Below are 23476 nucleotides of genomic sequence, written 5' to 3'. Positions count from 1 at the left end.
GCAGTGACAAACAGGAATTAGTATCTCACACCACCTTTCAGGCACGGCCCTCTTTTTGAAGAAGAGTTGGTAAAGCAGATTGCACTGTTTCCGTTCTTGTCCCCTGTGGTTTGTGACTAAAGGGTGGACATAAGGAACATAAAGTTCCTTAGTCTGTACACCACCCACCAGAGGGGCAGACCTCTGGATGCTCTGCTGTAAGGGTGAGGCTGAGAAGGGCACAGCTGGCTGGAAGATTGGGAGCAGGACAATGCAGGAGGCAGAACTGCTGCCCTGATGAGATGGCAGGACTGCTTCCAAGTTTAAAGGCTTAATAGACAGGGCAGAAGCCAGTTTGAGAGCATGAGTATGTATAAGAAGAACTGAAATAGCATTGTTCAAACCAAAATAAAAGGAAGAACTAAACTGCCATATATGTTTTTGCTCAAGTCTCGTGACTTTGGGGTCAGTCCCGTGAGTTGAATGAGGAAGGACAATAGTTGTGAGCTGGCAGAGCTGGCAGCACCCAGACCTCCACTGTTCTTTCCATCAAACAACTGTTGCCCTGCCTCATGGAGGATGTGTGTGGTGCATTGGTTCTCAGGCACAGGGATCTTTGCAGGATGCTTCAGTGAAGATGTGCAGTTATGCTGAGGGTAAAGCCATCCGAGCACAGGTGATTGCTGGGCCAGCAATAAACATCACAGTGCCACTGCACGTCCCTGTGACTCCATGTCCACACTGGCCAGGCAGTAAATGGAATGATCAGCAATGCCTGATGTGTCAGCTATAGGATCAGTAAATCCCTGCTGATCTTGTAGATCCACCAGGCAGCAAGTCTTGGCTTGTAAGGAAAGCTGGGTTGGAAGCTCACATTTAACATCAGAGTTTGACAAGGCTAAATGCTGTATTTAGCCTCAATTTTGGCTATTTTAGAAAACTTTTTACAGTGCTGTAGCTCCATTAACTTCAGTAATATTACTTCAAACTTCTTTTGAGCTAAAGGAGGAAAAGCAGTCTATAATTTTTTGTAAACTGAGAATCAGCTGGAGACCTGTATTTGCTCTTTTCCTTTTCTGTACTATACAATTATCTGAAAAAAAGTCCTGTATTTTTCAGTCTAAATTACACTTTAGCCATAGTTCTGTGCAGGTAACATGACTCTCATGTGGAGAGTATTTCTTTTGAACAAAAGAAAACAGCTTGGTCTAACTGTCATCAGAGCAGGAAAAAGAAGTAATTGGTGTTTATTATGTCACTAAAGTAAGTCACATGTGACTCTGAATGCATATGTGATTTGCAGAGTAAGACCATGTAGATATAAGTATCATTTCTGCATGCTATTTTTCAAACAGAACTGTGCCTTCCAGCTCTGGTTGTTGTTTGTTCCTTCAGGCAGAAACTGCAATTACTCTACAGTTTGTACTAATATCCTGAGGCCTCAACTGTTCCTGAGTGTTACCACAGTATAAATATCATTAATGATGTTTCACAAAAGGACAAGTCCTGCTCACTCTATTCATGTAGGCACTTTAACTCACTTCCAAGGAACTCAGATAGTCAGACTAGGCCTGGATGGATGTGTGAGCCTTTGGAAGGAAGCAGCTGAGCTTTGCTGTATCCATTCATTACTGGTGACCTTCTTTGTGATTTGGAGGTCTCTAATGCCCATACTTGGCACTTCCCAGTAATTCCAGACTCACACTACGGTACCTTGGATAACCGACCTTCTGCCTCCCCCTTCTTGGATTTCCTGAATCCAGGATACATGAATGTGCCTTCCCAAAGACCTTCTCTGGAGGAACTCATCATCTCCCAAGCAGGGACTGCTGCAGTAGGCGCTGCGCACAGCCCAGGTGACAAATCCTGCCGGCTCTTCTGACCGCAGGCACATGGCCCTGAAACAGGCCAGCTCTACAGGGGCCAAGGGACTTTCATGATGAGCTTCATCCATTATTATGGATTCACACCTTGGAGCAGTACAGATCCTGTGTGGCACTCAGTTTCTGAGGCAGACAGATTAGCGTGCAGATATTCCAGAGCCACAATCTGTATGGGACAAGAAAACAAAGTCATGATAGTGGGGCTAGGGGGTCACCATTCCCACTCTGCTACTACCAAAAGAGATTGCAACAGGGACTTTTTTTTCCCTTGCAATAAGTCACACTGAAAGTTGGATCCTTTTTGCAAAAGTCTGATGCCAGTCTGTCACCACTGAGCACCACCACATCCAACAAAATACGCACTTAAGGCAAGTAGGAGTAGGCTTCTTTATAAGTTAGTGACAATAGCTGTAGTAAAAGAAGTTGTGTGGATTTGTAGTCTTAAATTTCATTTTACCAAACTAGCAGAAATCCCTTCTAGAATATTTGGCAGTTTCGCAGTCATCCTCACATATGGAAAATAACTGATTCAGAAATACAAGATTTTTTTCAAGATATGAAAATATCCACACTGTGCTGCTGCAATTATTCTTCCCCTCAAGGAAATAAATATACCTTGTCTACAAAACAATGAAAATATCTACAGAAATTTTTTATTACACTATTCCTTACAATTGTTTGTTTCTTTGTACAATCCCATGTACACCAAAAATAAATAAACTGCAGAGGAAATTAGATGGAAAGAACCACAAAAATAAGAAAATACATACAATTATATCACTTTACCTTAGGAGCAGACATGTTTAAACTAACATGTTATTCACAAAAGCAGAGTAAATATTATAACTAATATTTGAAAACTCTCATAGTGTGACTATGTTGTATGCCAAGAATACTAATCTCTACAAAAATAAACTTCAGCAATGCACCCTGATTTTTCAGTGTTGCACTGTGTGCTGCTCAGACTTTTGAAAGCTGAAAGAAAAGGAGTGTCTACAAAATAAAGCTGCTTCTGACTGCAAATGTCTTAAAGTTTTCATAATTGTACATAATCTAGGCAGACCAGCAAATCAGTGGAAGTGAAGCAGACAGAAGCAGTATGAAACTATGGAAAGAGGAGCCATGGCTCCTGGGAGCACCAGCCATGATTACCCCTGCAGCAGCTGCTGAATAACCTGAAAGGTAATGTTTTCACAGCCTTGGCTGTTTGGTCTCCCCCTCTGACAGCCTGGGATGAACTTGGGTGGACAGCTGGGGTATCTACTGTTCAGTTTAACCTTGCTTTGCATGTCACAGAGACAGGAACCCGGCCCTGTTTAGCACCTGAGCTTGACTGTCAGGGTAAAAATTGTTTAAAAACCAGCTGAGCACACAGAGCAGCTGATCCTGGCTCTCTGAATTTAAGAAAAAAAAGGGCAGAATACTACTTCTAATGATGCACTTGGAGCAGCTCCCAGAACACCAAAGTTAGAGGCTGGTAGAGTGTGTATAGGTTCTCTGTCTGCTGCTCCTTCAAGGTTTGTGGTGGAAGGATGACGAAATGAAAATTACAAGCTGCTTTTTTTTTTCCCTACATTTTTTAAAGTAGGTAGGTAATAAAATGCTGGGCTTTCATTTCCATCACTTCTCCTCCAATAGCAAAACGTGTCTGCAGAGATGTTTAATGTCAGACTGTAGTGTGTCTGTGTTTTACATCAGCATGCTTAAACACTGACCCTGGTCTGAGCAGAAGGACCTTTGAGGGTCCCCTCCACCCTTAATTACCATTAGCATCTGTGATGAGGTGTGGCATCATGCCTAACAAGCAGCCTCAGGTGGAAACAGGCACAGCTGCCACCCATTTTGGTCAGAAACCAGTTTCAAGAAAGCAAGCCTGCAGGGTAATAATGTACAAGACTTCCTGGTGTGGGCTACAGGTGAGAAGGAGATTGAGGACTGGAAGAGCTAGGATGGGATGAGCAGATGCCAGGTAAACACCTGGGTTTACAGATAGCACCAAGCACAGTCTGAACTGATCTTGCCACCAGGCAGGCTGTTACATAGCAGTACCATAGAGACACACACCAGCCCAGCACCTGCGCTGAGAAAATACAAATTCAGTCTGGTCTTATAGCAAAGAGGCTCAGCCAAGAAGGGCCTGCTAGGAGCTGACTGCACCAGATAATCAAAACATGGTCTCTAATTAGCCAGATCAAAGTGATGTGAGCGATACTTGACTAGAATCTTTCTCAGGTTATAGTCAGTTTTGCAGTGTTCACCTGAGCTTAACAAAAAACCGGCATGATTATGAAAATCGTAATTTTTCATCCTCCCTTAACAGCTGTATTTAAAACAAGCCTCTATGACCGTCAGATTGTTTCAAACCTGCCATCGTAATTCACCTTGCCTCCCTGAAGCAGAGGCAGATGCATCTAAACAGCAGAGGGCTTGTGCTCCGTGCCCGGCACGGCCTCGCCACCGGGCTGGGGCAGACCCTGCCGTGCCCGAGCCACGGAGCGCAGCCCCGAGGGGCAGCCCGAGCCTTCGGTGCCTCCCTGCTCCCGGCGGGGCTGTCCCCGTGTCCCGGCAGGGCGGGGCTGTGAGCATCCTGCGGGCTGAGCGCTCCGATGTGCGCGCCTGGTGGGGTGCACGCATCGCCGGGAAACTCCGGGGCACGCCAGCAGCAAGCAGAGAGTCCTTCAGCGCCACACATCAGCATTCCTAGCAGAAAAAAAAAAAAAAAAAATCTGAAGGATGTGCCTCAGTGCTAAAGAGCCTGTCTGTGAGTGAGATTCTTGAGTCACATGTAGGTGGGCTGTAAGGAGAAGAACCATTATCTGTCCAGAAAGCAAGCATTTGGAGCATGAAGTTTCAGCTCATGCAGCCTCTTTTTCTCATTTTGGTTGTGTTGACTTTTAGCCAGCAGCACACAAAAAATTCAAATTCTCTAGATTCAGGATCCTAGTGTTTTGTTCATATTACAGCTTAAAATTTTGAAATGAAAATGAAAAAAAAAAAAAGTAGGCAGATTCCTATCCTTTTTTTCCAAAACAAATGTAGCATTTTCAAGGACCACAGTTTCGACCTATCACTATATGTGCAATCTTGAACTGAAAAGAAGTAATCTGAAGACAAAAGGAATGATCTACCTCTGCACAGAAGCTTCTCATCTGTTCCTGTTCAAAGCACATTGATGTCCATCTCTCACTTAAAATCAAGTAGTACCTTTACTCCTTCAAAGCTGAGCTAACCTTTGCTGCCCCTCATTTTCTGTAGGGTTGTAGCCATGGCTGACAAGGATCAGGATTCTGCTCCAGGACTGTAAGTTTGATGATTTCCAGAGTTGATTTAAAGGCAACTGCAATTATGAAAATCAGAAATTATGACTGCCAACAATTTAAACTGAGAGGAAAGCCTCCCCAGTCAAGGAAACCTGAACGAAGGCCATATGTAAGTTCTTAGTGCTGACTGGCAAAACCACCAGTGGTTTTTTTGAGTGTTTGCCAGTTTTGTGAAAGATACAATACATAACATTTTTAGGGTCTGCAGGAATCTCTTGTGATTCTTTACAGTTCAACTCATCAAGTACTACGGCATTTTTGTCTTCAGTGTTTCAGCATTTAAAGCAGCTTTTCTGAGCCAAAATTGTACAGCTCTCCAGTCTTGTCATCTACTATCATGTATCTTTCAAAGACTAGAATAGATTTATACCAATTGATTTAGCTCTTCTCAAAGATACAGTTAATAAATTGAACTTTCACACCTGCCACCTTTTCTTAGGCTTTCTTAGTCTTAAAATGAGGTGGGCTTTTTCCCTCTGAAAGAATTTAGGATTCATCTTCATTGCAGAGAGGGTCTCAGTTACTTGACAATACAATTAGGTAGAAAAAGTCTTTTTACAAATAGTTATGCAGAAGAAAATATTAACACAAGCTGCTTCAGTATTTCCTCACAATTTGATGTAGGGCTTGTAAAGGGAAAAAAAAAAGAGGATCCATATTATAACTCACCTATTAAAAGTGTTTGTTTTGACTCCACATCCAAATTTCATCTTGTCTCTGTGATCTGCAACTTTTCAGGCAGGCTGTGCCTGAGGATTAGGTTCTACCCTGCTCTAGAAAAACTGGGGAGTTTTCTTAACTTATGCATGTTTTAGGTTGCTATTAAGAGCTCTGATCAGCACATCAGGGAAGTAGGGGGGTTTTGTCCTTTTTTTTAAAACTTGTTTTTTACAGATGAGCTGAGGCTCAATTTGCATTTAAAATAAACAAACCTCTTTAGCAACTAATTTTCTAGCATATAACCCTTTCCAAATGCTTCCACAGCCAATTTTTTTCAAGTACCCATAATGATGTCACCAGACAGATAGCTTATTATTCACATTACAAATAAAAATAGTAAAATAGTTTTGAGTGAATTCTCTAAGGAGCATTTTGTTAAGGAGAATATGGGTATCATATTGTTGAAAGAGCTCCTAGGAATGGATCCTTAAAGCAGGGAGAATTTCTCCTTATTCTTTGTTAAGTGTGCCTACTGTAAATAAATGTTTGATGGTTTGTCTTGTGTATTGAATGAAAATGAGTTCATGTGACCATCGAGTTAGGCATACATGTTGAATTCTTCATTAACTGATTTTCACAGCTAAAAATCCCCATTGTTTAAAGCATCTTTTTCCTCTCTGGCTGTGCAATAATCTTCAGTACATGTTAGCCTGTGTCATGAAAGCTTATCTTCTCGACAAATGAGGCCTCAAGTTCTCTCTCACTGGTAAAGTAGTTTAGCTCTATGCCAAGCTGGAAACCCTAACCCTCCCCCAGGGGTAAATAAAATCCCTATAAGCTAGAGTTCAAGTTGAGCAAGTTCTTCACTAGCTACTCTTTCCATGAGTCACACACTTCTCTTCTGCAGAATCTGTCCAGCTCCTTGTCTCAGTGATATAAGATCAGCATAATCTGAATTACTCTTCATAGCTGAAAACAATACTAAATCCTAAAACTAATGAGAATAAAAGCCCTCTGCAGTGACAAACCAAAATTTCTTCTCCTTTCCTTCTGCAGTTTTCTTCACTCTTTTATTCTTCTTGCTGTTTTTCCTAGGTCTTGCTCTCTAATCAAAACAACATGCTTACCTTTTCATATTGATCATTTCTAAAGCAGACACTAATCTTCTTAATGTTTTTCCATCAGGGAGATGCTCTTCTTTTCTTATACTTTCTGATTGTGTCTCCATCAGGAAATGATGCTGTTGGCACGTGGTAACTCCTCGCAGCACTCCAGTGTAGAAGGCTTAGACCAAACCACAGCAGTGTGGTGGATGACACAGAGCCTGGTTTCAAGGGCTAGCACCGCCTGCTGAAGTCCACTTCTAATTTGAGTAAAGGTTCTTATATTGGGGAAAACCTAATGCTCTGAGCATACTGTCTGATCCTGTAATCAACCAGTCTTGCACAGTCTTAACAATTGTCTTAACAATTATATGCAACTATGGTTCTCACAGTGTAATTCCAGTGAGAACTATAAAGAAGAAAATGTTTTTACTTTTGTGACTTACTAAACCAGGAACACTGACTTGGAGAATAACCTATTTTATCCAAAGAGGGATGTAAAGTACAATGATTAGCATCTTCCAGGCCTAGGTGTTATTTTAGGAGGCTACATGAGAAACCTTTCTTCAAAATAAGAAAATAACATTCAAAGTAACAGAAAATGCTTAAACTGAAAATGTGGGTGAGAAACCATGAGTTAGTTTTCATTGTAGTGCTGAATCCTCATATTGCCAGCCCATCTGAAATACTGTGCACAGCAGAGCAGTCCCAAGGGGGACTTTTGATTTTTATTGGGTATTATGGTGATACGTGCACAAAGGTTTTTGTGTTGTCAAGAGAATCTTGTCAAAGACAGTAATGCTACTGAACTGCTTGGAATGTTCTCACAATTTCATTTTCCAGGATATCTCCAGAAGTGTAGCTGGTGATGTACAGGCATTGTAGAAGATGAATGATGTTCTCCTGACCTTCAGTAGCAGGTTAAGCCGCTAGGTAGCCTGTTGAGTCCAAAAGGAGTTACACCAATATTTTGGCTGCATAAACCTGTAATTTAAAGATGTTTGAAGTCACAGGATTACGAGCATACTGAAGTAACAGAAATTATGGCACAAAACAATTTCAACTTCAGGCAATTAATTATTCTCTGTTTATCTCTTTGTTTTACTAGGCCTTTTTTCTACCTATACGTTTTATGTTATACAAGAATAAATTCATTAGGATTTTTATATAAGTACATGCTAATGTACTTAGAGGAAAAATCAAAGCCCATAACAGGTTTTACTTTGTTTTGAAAGTACAATGGTCTGAAAGCCAAGGACATGGTTTAGGTTCCCTTTTATTGCTTTAGAGTGCTGCCTGGCTTTTCCAAACCATATACATAAATATGACTAGATAACCTGGAGATAGGAAAGCACTTGTTTAAACATGTGCATGCCCACAGCACCACAATTTACAGAAACAGAGCTGGCACCGTGTTCTGACACAGAAATTTAGGGTTGCACCACACTTACTGAACAATTGCTCTAATGTTTGAAATACAATGGCTACACTGTTTTGTTTCCAAGTTCTTTAGGAAAAATCAGTACCAATTTTTGGGACCATAGTACCTCTCTAGGTACTATAGAAAAGTATTCAGTGTATTATTTCTCCATTAGCTGTTACTTGTTACACTATAAAAAAAAATCTTCAAATTAAAAAAGAAATCTTGAAATTAAAGCTTAGGCACAACTAACTGGCACTTAGGGAAAAATCTTTGAAATTCAGTGGAAATGCTGTAGTAGCCTGTAGATTCAAAAGTGGCAGGTGGAACACAAACAAATAAAAAAAAATCTCTAAGTTACATATACCAGTTTCATTGTTACAAACCAGCAAGTCAACCAAGCACTTTGTTTTATGAGGTGTTACAGAGTCACAGGAAAAGAGGTTAGAAGGCTGTACCAAATAGTAACAGTGCAGGTAATGGAGAAAAACCCCCACATTTGTCCCTGTTAGAAGCCAATTCCCTGTGCTGGTTGCAGCTGTGATATACTGAGATATACTGTGTAAACCCAGCCTGGTGCTCCTCAGCCCACAGAAGCTGACTTGGAATGCCCCACAAGTTTTCCCAGCTTAGCCTCACAGTTTTCCCCTCTGTAACTCTACATGGACCACGGTCTGGTCACTTCTGCACGTGAGCAGTTGTGAAAAAGAAAGATTTTGGTGGCATGCTCATCCAAGCTTATTTCTTGATGGCAAATCATACTTCTGCTTTGTTGGTCTCCAAAACTGATTTTGTCATCCTGACTCAAGGAGAGCACCTGTGTGGGACAAAGACACAGAGCACACAGCTGCCAGAAGTATGATAGGAGGTACTAACCTGTCAGGAAAGCTCCGTGGGGCTCTAAGAGAAAGAAGAGGTGCTTAGCTGTTCAAAATTACCTTTTTTTGAAGGAGACACTGAAAAAATATAAGCTAAAAAGTGATATTTTCAGCCTTGGTCTCTGCTGCATTTGACTCAGGTAGGCAGAAGTTTTGATGTAGTTACAGGAATGCTACAGCATTTTTTTTTTCACTTATACTTCAGCAGTTCTCAGCAAAAATGTCAACTTATCTGGGTTTAAGGTGACACTGCTGTGGCTCATTGTATCAGGTTCATTTGTAACACTGTCTAGTTCTATTAAGCAGCTAATAATACTCACACCTATGCAACACATTTCATTTATAGACTTCAACACACTGGCACAGCTGTACCCCCATTTTACACAGGGGAGAAGTCGAGGAAAGCAAAGCCAACACTGGACTTTCTAACACACACTGCAGTTTGGGTGGCAAAAGGATGTCGGATATTACTTGTTTTTTTCCCTGGTGTGCTGGAAAAGGGTTTAATTAGGCACAGTGGACTTCAAGTGTGCAGCCATTTATGGGGCTGAAGGCTCAACAGGGTTCCCAAGTCTCGCAGGCACAGCTGGTTGTGTTTTGGGGGCAGGGGCTCAGCCTGAAGTGTGAAAACCTCCTACTGCCACAGCCCCGGGCACAGCACATCTGCACCCAACCACAGCCTGCTCCCACCTTACAAGGACAAGCAGAAACACAGAGGGCAGAGACACACAGCCTCAGAAATGTTGGTGGTATGAGATCAGAGGGAATGTGGAGGGGAGACTGTGAAAAGAAAAGGGAAAAAAGCAGAAACTTCCAGGACACCGTGAGAAAATACATTCAGGGAAGAAGGCAGGGACATTCTACACCTCATCTATGAAAGTTTTGACCCAGCAAAGAACATGAGCATTGCTTAGGTGTCCTTTTAAATTCCAGGAGCTGGAATACGAAGATGCCTGAGCTTTGCAGTCTTAACACTTTTCCACTCATATGTCTGTCTCTTTTCTTGCCCTGGAAACATTCACAGAATTATAGTCCAGTTCTCCTGAGAACCATGTCCAGGTAAATGGAAGCATAGCAGGACAGGAAGCCAGCCCCATTCATTACACAAGAACAAGGACCATAAAGCACGATCCCAGGGTGAGACTGCCAGCAGTGCAGTCCTTATTGTCAGGAGCAACCCAATCAGCCCTGGGGCACAGGCATACCAATGTCATTTTCATAGCCTCCTTTTCACTGCCCCACCACTTCTTTGTGAAGCTGACACTCTCTTTTAATTTCCAGCCTCCATTTATGCACCACCTCTTTATTGTGACTCCCTGCTTTCTGTGTGAGATTTTTGTTTCCACCTTAGCAAAGTTCAGGCTTTTCCTGAGTGGATAACATGTAAGTCGAGTTATCTGCACTTCACTTCCAGATTAATAACAACTTCTATGTTTATACAGGACTTTATATCCAGTGTGCTTCCTAGTACCTTGTAATTGTTAATATAAATATCTTTTACAGAGGTGTAGACAATGGTCTTGTCTTAAGTAACTAAAGAAGGTGTGATGTTTAAGAATTATTAACTAGACTAATAGATTTATCAGTTAAACAACTAAGCTTTAGCCTTAAAAAACATTTAAATAACATAGCCTTAACATTAAGACTTTTATAATTAGATATATTAGAGAAAACACACTTCAATAACATTTTAGGAAACACCAAATATTAGAATATTTAGTCTGACAGTGAAACTTATCAGTTTAACAACTCATGAAATATTGACATACAGCTACTTGACAATTAATCACATCCTGGCTCATGTATTGAACATGAATTCACACTGGACCCCTCTATAGAAAACAAAATACTTTTTATGTGGTTTAAGTTTTAAGGGATTTGTACATTTACCAGTTAAACTGCTACGTAAAAAGAAATAAAATTAACAATGAGCAGAAGTATACTCTAAGAATATGCTATCAGGTGTCCAAATACTCAAAAAAGTCATAATCTGACTCTTTCTAAAACAGTTTAAGAAAAGTCACAGCAGCTGTTAGGTTCTGATTTCCTTTCAAAATTAGATTATTAATTTAGATACAACTAGAAGGTAAATTTGGCTATGCCAGTTTAAGTATCAGTCTCCATATAATGTTATTGTTCCCTATTTTGCAACAATTCCCTAATTGCAAAGAAATTCTAAGTTGCTGGAAAGCTGTGCCATCAGCCAGCTGGCTCAGCCAATCAAAACTAGGATTTTCTTTTTAAAGTTAATATTGCCATTCATGGCCGTGGGCTGCGTGCGGCTCTAACCCAGCTGTTCAGGATAACAAGGGAGCAGACAAAGGCATGTTTCACCCTTTCAAACCTTGCTGCACTGCTTCTGCTTCGTTTTTGCTTTGGAAAAAGATGGGAGGGCATGTGCTTTTGGCCGGGGCACAGCCCTGGGAGCTGGATGAGGGGGACACCCCAGGCTGGAGCAGACACCTCCAAGGGCTCCCCTCCTTGCCGGGGCTGCTGTCCCCTGAGCACTCATCTTAACCCATTCTGAGCAGAGAGCAAATTTCTGCCTAGTGGTTGGGAAGGGGAAAACCAAAACCAGGCCCCTGCAGCAGTTTGAATCTTGGGTCATGTGTGAGTGAGTGATGGTGCTCTCCATGCTGTGCGTGGGGCGCGCGCGGGAGGTGCGCACAGAACCCTAAAAACACCAGACTGGAAATGTACTGCAGAGTCAACAGCAAGTGAAATGTTTTCAGAAAATCCTAAAGGGAAGAATGGAAAAAAAGCAGACCAGCCCTCTGGGAACTCTGCTTTCCTAAGTCATAAAACCTTCAATTTTCCCCGTCTGGAAAAGCTGTCCACAATGCTCAGAACAATATGCTTTTATTTTTAGCCTTTTATACCAAATAACCATGAGGGAAAAAAATACCCAGTGTCAAATGTTGTGAGTGGGCAAAAGTACCATCTTGTAGTTAAGATAGATATGTTTTTAAAAGCTGGAGTTTGAGACATGAAGTTGAAATTGTTCAACAAAGTTTACAAGTAAATTTAATATTTCAGGAACACGCTTATGTCTTTAGCTAAAACATGTTTTCAAACTGCTTTAGTTTTATATGCTATGTGTAAAAAATATTTCATGTTCTTCACTTTGAAATTCACAAAAATTTCGAATCTTAAAAAAGTCCTGAAAAATGGACATGCCAAATGTGTTGTTAATAAACAAAAAAAAATTATTTTATTGAATAAAATGGCTTGAAATCAAGCCAAAGTTCCAAAATGGAAAGGAAGATACATTTTTTCTTCTTTTTCTGAAGGCATCCAACAGTGCAGGAATGCTTTGTTGAAAATCTAAAGATGGACAAATAATCAAAAACTTGGTGGAGCAGCAGACTGGATTAATTAAGCCACAATTAACTTTGTGGCCCTATTTGGTTTTGCATGGTCACGCAGTATATTCATGCGTACTGCATCTAATCCTGCTATCACCAGATAGACAAAACTCCAGACACCAGGAATTTGGTTTGGCTAAGTCAAGCACAGGGACTTATTTCAGATGCTGATCTGTTTCTTAAAAAGAAGCATTGTTACTTTTCCCTGTGTATTCTACAGCCCAACTCAGCTGAGGCTCAGTTGTGTGGGCGTGCTCAAGGCAAACCTTCAGACAACACCCAGCTATTGCAGAAATTTATAAAGATGGTAATGAGGCTTTGCCTGGGTGTGTTGCTGTATCTGCAGCTGAACTGGGTCACAGACTGAAGCTCCTGGGCACCCTCCCAGCTGCTCACTGTTGCTTTTTCTTTTTTTCACTGCCAGAAGTCACCCTCTTTTGAGATCTGCCTCTGTCACTGCATGCTTAGGTTGGCACCGTGAAATGACACAATTGTCATTGTCAGGACTGCTTTATCACTGGTACCTCTCAGTAGCACTCACATTACAGACAGGGAAGAGCAGAGTGAGCTGCCTTGGTCACTGGGCTTGCCGACCCCTGCCCCCACCAGTGTGACTCAGGCTGCTGCAGGAGTTCAGAGTTTGCAGCAGCACAAAGTCACTGGAGGCACTTCTCGAGGGGCTGGCAAATCCCTGTGGGTACACGAGCCCCTCTTTGCACCCTTCCTGAGAGATGGAGACCTCTACTCCAGATCACTGGGCTAGACTCTATTCTCAGCCTCTGCTGTGCCATAAATGCAGACCCTCTCAGATGCCAGTCAAAAGCAACCTTTTAATTTGGCACAGCACAGGATAGGTGTTTAGGAACAGATACAGACAGGGTTTCACTGCATTAACACCTGTGGCAGTGGTTCCCAGAAACCTAACAAACTGTAAGGGGAAGAGGTGATAAGAGGCAGGGTAGTTTTGGCAGCCTGCCACCACAAACTGGTGTATGCTGAATTTATGTCACAGGCAGATCCTGTGCAAAGGTCACAGCAAGCTAAACATTAAAAATCCTAAAAGGTCCTTACACAATTAACATTTTAAATATAATGTATATTATATAAACTGCTGTGATTAAAAGAGGCCAGGAACAGGGAAAGGTAGCCTGCAGCCAGGATTGTGCTAATTAAAGTATACAATAGAAATATTAATCAAGTGAACTTAAGGGTGGGAAGCAGGCAGGAGAAAGGGGGAAGACATGACATAATCCCCTTAGTACCATGTGATATTCCAGTGCCCTGAAAAACAGGACAGGCAGGCAGAGAGAGCAGTCCTGCCAGCCTGGCTGGGAAAAGCTGTCTCTACTCAGGCAGGGGTTCTGCCTGGGCTGAAAAGCCACAGACAACATCTCTGTGTGTCCATGGTGAACACCACAGCTGGGGTACTGCGGCCTGCAGCATCATGAGCCCATGAAGGCCTTGAAGAGGATGCTGTCCAAATGTAGCTTTAATAGGGAGTTTAGCTTTACTTTTTCCTACCTTAGCATTACAAACTGATGGTCTGAAGTAATCCCTGTCTTTAAGGTGAGTAACCTCACACGTTAAAGCTCTCTGTTCCTGCGAGCATGGCAATATTCAAAGCTTTTCCTGTAACCAGCGTTCCTACCTACATTTTTCAGGATACCCCTAATGATAATATAGTCATCCTCCTCTTAGTCACAAGGCTGTTTGGGAGATGGTATCTCTGGGTCTGAGTGGGGGAGCATCTGCCAGCAGAGTGCTTTAGCCAGGAAAATCCTCTGGCACCGAGGGCGAGTCGGGAGCCTGCCAAGTACAGAGCACTACAAGGGAGTTTACAATGGAGCAATGAAGCCTGTGCATGCTTCTGCCTTCCTTTGCCTGCTGCCATGGAGGATCATCCTTATGTTACAGCCCAGCTCCTGGCTTGTTTTGTTTAGATCTACCAGCTCAACTCAACTTCCTTTTCTGTCCTCAGCTGATCTTGCTGGTAAGCTGGGCACTTCTACTGAAAAATCCTTTTTGTCTCTATTCCCTCTTCCTCAGCACCACCCTTGTGTGTGGCTGTGAAATTCCTTACTTAATTCTTTCTGTCCCTTGATCGTGACCTGACATCTTTATCAGCCTCTGATGTTCAGGTTGCTGGGCATGCAGCACACAGCACCTTGGGGCTGGGTTTCCCTGGGCTTTCCTGGCAGCCTGGGGAGCTGCCAACAGCAGTAGTGAGGAAGAAGGATGGAGAATCTCAGCCAGATTCTGTCCATGAGTACACTATCTTACAGTAATTAGGAACCTCACAGCAGCTTGGATATACCTGCCATTTACCCTCTGCCCACTACTCACTTTACTCACTTGCATACTGTATTTTTCTTAGCTTTTTTTTTTTTTTCACTGATCTTTTGAACAGTTTTTTGGAGCAGCTCTCAGTACCAATGGTAGGATAAATAGGGCAGTCCTGTTCAACTTTAATTAGTAGTTTGCAGCAAGGATAGTATTCAAATATCAGCTCTTACTATCATAATTACATAAACTTTCTCGCATGCAAGCACCCAGTCAAAGGAATGCATATGCCCATACCAAAAGTTCTTTCAATACCTTTACTGGCATCTGTTATATATTGCCCTGAACAAAGAAAGAGAATGGATCTTTTCAGCCACATAGCCATTCATACCTAAGGTCTTTGTTTCTGGGGCACAGGAATGAAGCTAGTCCCCAGGAAAAAAAAAAAAAAAGGTTAAAAAGACCACAATGTAATCTTGTTTCCCTTCATGATTAACTGAAGTTGGGAAAAAAAGGGGTCTCTTTCATGAGCCTTAGGTTGCTGGAGACATATTGGAGTCATGCTGCTCCGTCAGCTGAACAGGAGCTCCCAGGGTGAGATGCTGCTAAAAGAGACAATGCTGCTCTTGGATACATGAGCAGATACAGGGGTTGGATCCAGTAGGATGCCTATCGGGTGTCTGCACACAGTCCTGAGCAAATACTGCTGGAATACTGTCCTGACCTAGTGCCTGCAGTTCTAAAGGGATGCTGATAAACTACAGTAACTTCAGAGAAAATCCACAAGAGCTTCTAACATGGATGTGACCAATCTTCCTTGTTCTATAAGCTCCATACCAAAATCATTGTTTGAATAAAAGCCAGCAAAGGGGAATTCCAGGAATAATCAGAAGAAGACAAAATTGGTGCCCTAGGAATCCCACTGCTCACTGCTTGTAGGGTGAAACAAGGCCATGATAGAAGATGGGTTGGGCACTCACCTCTTCCATAACCATGCCACAGTCCTGGCATGAGTTGCACCTTAACACTTCCATTTCATGTAGCTGGAGCACTGCTAATCAGTTACCTGGAAAATAAACATAATTTATGAGAAAGCCCAGTAATTACGACTATTTAGCTCATCAAAATGAGGTTAAGGACTAAGTTCAGAGTCTGATACATAAAAAAGACTTTGATAACAAGACTTTAATAACTGTTTCAATTCAGTAAAGGAGAAGGACTCTGAAGGTTGGATATGAATAGTGTCTTCATTTTTTAAGGTAAAAACCCCCTATTTTTTAAATAATACAGCATTTGAAATTTGGAAAAAGAAAGTTCCATAAAATCAGCCATAATCTCATTTTCATTTTCTTTCTTAAAGCCATTATCCTCTTCACAACCCTATGAGCAAGTATTGCTTATTCACATGGTAAATGGCTGTACCTGTATAACTAAGAGAAATTTCATTAAAAATATTATTTACTTAATCCTACATTGAAAAGAACAAATAAAAATTTTCATACCCATTTCTAACTTTCTACTTTGGAATTATCTATTTATGACATAGAAATTAATTAAACTGGAATAAAAACCCCATACCCTAAACTCTGGCAGCTTGTCTCTTTTCTGATGGCAGCACAAAGCTACTGACAATACAAACCTACCAGCACATTGTGCAGGGCCTTCAAACTTACTACAGAAAAAAACCCAACCATTCAGAAGCCTTTGGCCAGGATGACTCCTGCTCGCAGTTTTAAAATGTCACAGTGGCACAAAGTGATTTTTTTGCAGTCCAGAGGCATGCAGAAGAGCTACTAGGAGATGGAGAAAAGCAGGGGATTCTGGGAGGCCAACACTTGCATTACAAACTTTTAAATAACAAGTTTTATGAAACAGCACAATCCCTCTTCCTTGGCTTCCTTGAGAATGGGCTAATAGGAATCACATGACAATGATAAGTGCTTCAGCAACCATTATTGTGGCTAGTGGGGTTTTAAAACAGCAACAGAATTATTGTATGTTTCTATTAAATCCTCTTTGTCACCATTGATAGAATTGATCGAGTGCTCTTCAGCGAATAAACACATTGGTGAATGACTCTTTTTCTTGGTCAGCTGTTGTGTTGACAGGACTCTTTTATCCTTGGAGTGGCAGATGGTATGTGTGGCTGCTGGGAGGCAGCAGACAGAGAGTCAAGGCCAGGGCTTAGGGAACAGGCTAAGAAATGCCAGTGGAAGCTTGTGCAACGTGCAAGACTCAGCCAGATTCAGAAGGGAAGGAGGAGCCCTGTCTGGTGTCTGTTGAGACTGATTTGGGATAGCCATTGGGGTTATCTTCCTCATGACAAAGATGATAGCTGCTTTTAAAGATGCCATAGTGATTTCAAATGTTTGATTTCCCCAGCAGTTTCAGAAACTGTCTCAACCTCCTGGAAATCGGATGCCACTGAAATACCTTGCCACAGACGACAACACCAGCACAACAGCAAAGGGAAATGCCACTTTTTCACATGCAGATGTATTAGAGGAAAATGCATAGTGCTAAGAAGAGTCTTCCTCTAAATTTAAATGTTGCATATCATAACACTCTTGTATGTCCAAATGTTTGGGTATTTTTAGCACCAAATTAAGAGGAGGCACTGAAACCAATAAATCAACCTATGCTTGCTTTCTGTACCTCCCCATGCCTCATCCAGTATGCCTGTGGTTTCCAGTGACCAGAGAAAGAGCAGCCTGTGAAATTAAACAGGTATTTTGTCCTCGGCAGTAACCTTTTGTTTCCCATTTCTCCCTAAGGCACCGTCCTGCCTCCAGCAGGGGCCCAGCTCTGGCATTCCAGCACCATCCCTGCTCCGGAGCGCCAGCTGGGCAGGGAGAGTTGGTGCAATGAATTTTGCAGCTACTCTCTGTGTGCACCCGTCAGTGCCACTGACCACATTCCTGGGACCTGACACACACTGGAACACCTCTCCTACGCATTTTTCTCCTCCAGTTTTGGCTCACTCCAGTGGTTTTCTTAGAAAAACGAACAAACTATGGTTGTATTACTTTAAAATGTAAAGCAGACATTTTGGCCCCTCAGCAAAACATCTTTAGAGTCAAATACTGTAGAAATGTACACAAGATATTTTGACCACCAGAGGGGGCCTGTATTGTCCCAAATTTAAAGTAAAACCAGAAAAGCATGTTTTAGGAGAGAAAGAAAACAACAAGTATATATTTGTACCAGGGTAGCACCTACAGGCTTGAAGTAATGATCCATTCATTCCCTGACATGACTTTGTGTGGGATGAGCAGGGAGTGCTATCTGGTAGCCACTCCATCAGCTGTGCTCAGAAGGTGTCCTACACAGGAAATTCTTGAGGAATAACACGAGTTTTTCTGTGAACCTGTATGTGAAATACAATGAGATTATTTTGGCTGTTGCTTTTAGCTGCTGCCTCCCCTATGCCTCAGTACAAATAATGCTGTAGGTGCAAGTCAAGTTTTCAAGGCTCTCACCATATGTCATGGTATTAATATCCCTGTCTTAACTTCAAATGGGACATTTTAAAAACATCAATATTTTATCACCATTTTGCATAGATATAAGACAGGGTTAGGTATCCCAGTTAAAGTACAAAGAATGGACTTCAGAAATAAAGTGTCCACTTAATACTTGTAATTATAGTGAGAAATCCTAGCACAAAATTTAACATGTAAGATTGGAAAAGCCTAAAAGAAGGCTTTTTCACCCTAAGAAAATGAACTGATCTACAACTGAGAGATACCAGTACCTACTTAATTATTTATTGTATATTTCAAAACTACTTGTTTTCCCTTTGTCTCCACTTTGTTTTTTTATCTGTGCAGAATGAATACAAACCTTGTGTAACGCCATACCCCATGCTTGCAGTCTAAAGCAACTTTCAAAACGCATTCATATATCATCATACTAATAACTAGGCAGCAGAAATTAGAATCCAGCATTTAATGCAAATAATCCTGTTTATGTTCTGTGACTTTTACAGCAGACCATCTGTACAAAACAATGGAATTAACACTACCACAAAAAAATTTAAAAAGATGGGAAAGTTACTGCTGTTTCAATAGGAATTGACAATCATGCATGTTCTTGCTTGGAAACATTGTTCAAAGGAAACAAATCTTCCAGCTGAAAGCCTCATTCCTAGAGTCATCCAATAACACATAAATAGGACCACTTAGACACAGCATTTGTCCCACACTCTAACTTATTCATCTATTTGTAGCGGATATGAGAGCTTGTGGGTGGCCTGACATGGTCCTCATTCAATTTTATTTAATTACTCACTTGATTTCACTTGAAAGAACTATTAAAATGGCATCTTAATTGCTCAGTGTTATCCAGAACTTTTTCAAAGCCCATAAACTGTCAGGGATTAAAAATGATGTCACTTTTCTGAATTTCCTATTCAGAGGGGAAAAGAAAAAAAAAATCTCCGTTCAAGCCAAAATAAATACGTAAAAATACACAGCCCTTGAGGAGGGGGCCAACTTTTTTCCTCCCCCTGTGCTGCATTTCTGCTGTGAGCAGCATTTGGGGAAAGCAGATGAAGCACTACAGGCATGAAGGTTTAGGCAGGAGAGGAAAGTCACATTTGGGATCGTCAGATCCTGGATGATGGGACTCTACAGCCACAGCCCACTCCACCCCCCAAACACAGAACACTGCCACCCCCGGGTAGATGAAAGGTCCATCCAGCCCAATATCCTGCCTCAGACAGCAGACAAAGGCAGATGCATAGGAAAAGAATATAAGAACAGGGTGCATTCAGAGTGATTCCCTCTCCACACACCCCCCTGTTAATATCCTCTGTGTTTCCGACAATCAGGAGTTTAGGGATTTCCTGAGCCATATGCTGCATCTGGACCACTGGTTTTAATAATCACATAGAAATAGAGACCCTCTTCTGCAGGGGCTTGGCTGTAACTGCAGCCAGCCCAACACAGTAGCAGCCACAGTCAGTGGCTGTACTACTTCCCTGAACCTACAGAACATTTCTTCCTGTTTCTGACCTTCATATATAAAAATGCTATAAATTCAGGATTAGGCCTAAGAAGAATTCATAGCCATTGGACTTTATAAGATAGATTATGCCATCAATAGTCTTATTAAGAAATCTATTAGGTGAGTGGAAAGCCCTGTTTTTACATGCACAAACACGTGAGCTACATCTGCAAGCAGATGTTAACTGCAAGACATATGGAATCTACCCCTTAAATATCTTACATATCAGAAAAGTTTGGTTAGATATTTCATTCAAGTGTACTTCAATCTATTTGGGAACTGGAAAACTAGAAAAAAATAAAATAGATAAATGTTGGTACAGAAGCATGGGGCACTAGTTCATTGGGCCATTACTTCTTTGAAGTGCTGCAGATTCCTTGTATAGCAGACTTCACATAATGGTGATGAGGACCAGCTCTCATAGATCCAGAAATTAGACTAATTTTTATCTTTGGAGAAGGGAGAAAGGCAACAGACAATACCACCTTTTTTGTGCTTGATGTCCATGCATAGCTTTTTCTTTGTTTAATTAACCAATTTGAAAGAAAAAGTGTATTTCTGCTTTAAATAAAATCATCTCCCTTTCTTCTCCTGATCAAATGCCACACACTTTTAAAAAACAATATTTATTTTTATAGAGTTAACTCAAAAATAACTGAACTCTGGAACCTGGCATGCAAATAGTTCTAATCTTAGTGTACACACATGTTCGAGCTTGAAAACAAATAGAGTAAGATAAAAATAAAGGTGTTGGTAATTCTGAATATGGCTGCTTGGCATCTGTTAAGACCTTTAGAATGTTCTGATTTAACTCCCCCATATTTTGTGACCTGACACAGATACACCTGCCTGATCTCGATGCTCAGAAGGCTCTGCAGAGGCAGAGGACAATGAAGGACAGCGATGCCTCACAGTTATCCCAGCAGAACCTTGAAGATAGTGAGGGAAAAGAAAGAAGAAATTGCCTAAGCACAGACACACTGGAGAGTGCTTTCTTCTAAGAACTGCAGCTCCCAAATACTTTTGTTGCATTTTGCTACTTTAAGCTCTGCAGTTGATTCTTTGGACCTATACAGTTCCAGTCCCTCAGTGTATCACAACATACATTGAACTGGTCACACCACATTCCATTCCAGTGAAACAAGAGCATCACTGACTAATTTTATGATAATTCAGCTCCTGATTCATCAGTGTTTAGTTACATGTTCACCTTCAAGAAAGAAAGATCTCATTTACATACCCAAGTGGCTTACTTAGTTGGAGTTTAGTTTGGAGTTTACCTGCTCCAAAATCCATAAACCCTAATGCTCTTCAAGGGGAGTTGCCAGTATTTTGAAGCTGCCTAAGGAAGACTCAAAATTGAGGCATTGCCCCAACATCAGGGTCAGACATTCCATCAGGTAAGGATGTGCAGGTCTTCTCTATTGCTCCCTTTCTTTCTCAGCAGCCTTTAGAGAAGTCGAATATCTTCAAGGAGCAGGGATCCTCTCAAAACTCTTGCTGTCTCATGGAAGACTGTAGGCAGTGGAAATAATGCTCACTGCCTTTCAATCTCCACCCCTTCTTCTTTTGCCCTTCTGCCCAAACTTTTCTGCATTCCCCCCACAATCACCAGTTCTGCCATCCCTGTGCAGCAAGAGAGTCAGTGTGCAGGGCAGGAAAGGGAAGACAATGAACATGGGGAAACCAAAATCATCCTCTTCTGTGGACTCCCTTCAGTTAAAAATGCAAGAAACATCTCTCCCATCACTTTTAGCAAGCGTGTTACTTTTAAATGCTACTAACTGAGTTCCACGTTGCCAGTAAATTCTTTTAAAGTCATGAGAAGTACTGCTATAAAGAGAAATTGTCACAGACTTTACCCACTGATGCAGCGAGTTAGGATTGCCAGAAATGACCACCTGCATGTCCCAGGCTGTGACTCCTGCTGGAGCCAGTGGTTACTTCACACAGGGCTGTGCACAGCACTCAGGAGGTGTCCAGCCTGAGCCCTGCTAGACTCATGCTGGGTTTAAAGTTAAACATTAATTCATTGAAAAGAAGAGAATGGGCAGTTCCGGCTACCAAGCAGACACGCACATGTAAGTAAAATAGGTACTGACAATCTTCAGAGCTCCTGAGATGCAATGGATAATCCACCTGGAAAGTCTTTTCTGCACTTTCTGAGAAAGTGCACTTAAAAGATATCTGAATTTTCTGAGCATGAAGCATGGACATCTTCTCCCAAAAAGATACAAATATTGAAAAATTTCAAAGCTTGTTTTAAGTGTAAGTTGGATTTATTATAAAGAAACATGTCTGGTTTATAAATTAGAATTTGTCTTTTTCTTAGGCATGAGTTAAAAACCAGAAGAAATGGCTCAGTTTCCTCTGTGCTTAGGTCTGTGTATACATAGACACACCTACACACAAGAACAGCAGCCATAACACATGTTTTATCATTTGAAAAGCATCCTTCTCTGGGAAAATAATGACAATAGTGGCTTTTCTAATTTCATTAATTAGAACTCAAATGGATTCCAGTTTTGACATAGCTCTCCAGAAATGTGTGTTTCTGCCTGTGACTTACCTGATTTACATTCTATGGCACCTGAAGTTCAAAGAGTCATTCATCTGTGCATCACCTAGTGGCACATGTTGACTCCAGACACAGTCCTGCAAGCTTGCACCACTCCCATCAGTCTCAAGAACTGTTTTCCAAAATGCAGCAATAACAATTCATTTCAAACAGGACAGTCCAGTAGCTGGAGTTACACTGTAACCAGAACTGTCAGTGGAAGCAGCATATTTTCCAACTAAGAAATTGCTGATCACTTCAGGCCTATACAAAATAAGGGGGAAAAAACAACCCAACCCCAGCTAATTAAAAACTTGCCTTGCAATATTATGGTAAAGATGTTTCTTTTTTATACTTTTTTTTTTTTTTTCTGTTTGCTGCTTGCCAGATGTTAACAGGATTGCAGCACATTTGCACAGCTCATGGAGATTTTTGACTGTAAGGTTTACAAGAGACATATAAAATGCATCTCTAGCCTCTGACACAATTTATTTTTAACTAGCCCAAGTGAAAGCACTAAATTTCCCTGCTCAGCACTTGAGGAATGAGTATCTGACAAGGAATGCAGCACAATTGCCCCCAAATAACTTTGCCCTGACCCACCAAACACAAGGATAAAACAAATGAGATGGTTCTTGCCCCTCCTCCTTTTCTGAGAAGTCAGCATTCTCCACTGAAAATAAACCAGTGTCAGTAAGTGACAATTCTGGAATTCTCCTTGGGAGTTAAGTCCCAGCTGAGAGACTAAATCACTTCATGAGAATGTGTTCTATTGCAAAACATTTGTATCAGGGTCCCATTGCAGTATCCTTGGGTGCATTCCTTTTTTAATAAAATTGACATTTTATTCCACTTAGGCACATCATAAAATTGCCACCAAATAATACTTCATGTGGTAGTTCTGTAATAACCAAAGAGGCACTCCAGGCACTTTATTCTAAATGTTAGTCCTAATCCTCCAGGCAAATAACGGATTGTAGCAATTTGGGTAGTCATTGGAGCATAAAAAAAAATGAACTTTTAA

General features: G+C 41.3%; 1 long non-coding RNA gene across 3 annotated transcripts in view; it reads right to left on the bottom strand.

Annotated features, from left to right (window-relative positions):
* Window positions 1–3914: 3914 nt before the first annotated feature.
* Window positions 3915–23476, bottom strand: part of LOC135297351 (uncharacterized) — a 30954-nt gene continuing 11392 nt past the window's right edge. For 2 of the 3 annotated variants that reach the window (XR_010359365.1, XR_010359366.1), the window contains 5 exons: window positions 22465–22716; window positions 18108–18255; window positions 15869–15954; window positions 5093–7929; window positions 3915–4562 (listed from right to left, as the gene is read on the bottom strand). This is a non-coding gene — a long non-coding RNA (uncharacterized LOC135297351). The remainder of the gene's footprint in view (window positions 4563–5092; window positions 7930–15868; window positions 15955–18107; window positions 18256–22464; window positions 22717–23476) is intronic. The other variant, XR_010359367.1, reaches the window with a different exon arrangement.

The sequence above is a fragment of the Passer domesticus genome, chromosome 3 (assembly GCF_036417665.1).
Source record: "Passer domesticus isolate bPasDom1 chromosome 3, bPasDom1.hap1, whole genome shotgun sequence".
Lineage (NCBI taxonomy): Eukaryota > Metazoa > Chordata > Aves > Passeriformes > Passeridae > Passer > Passer domesticus.
This window is presented reverse-complemented; position numbering and strand designations above follow the sequence as displayed.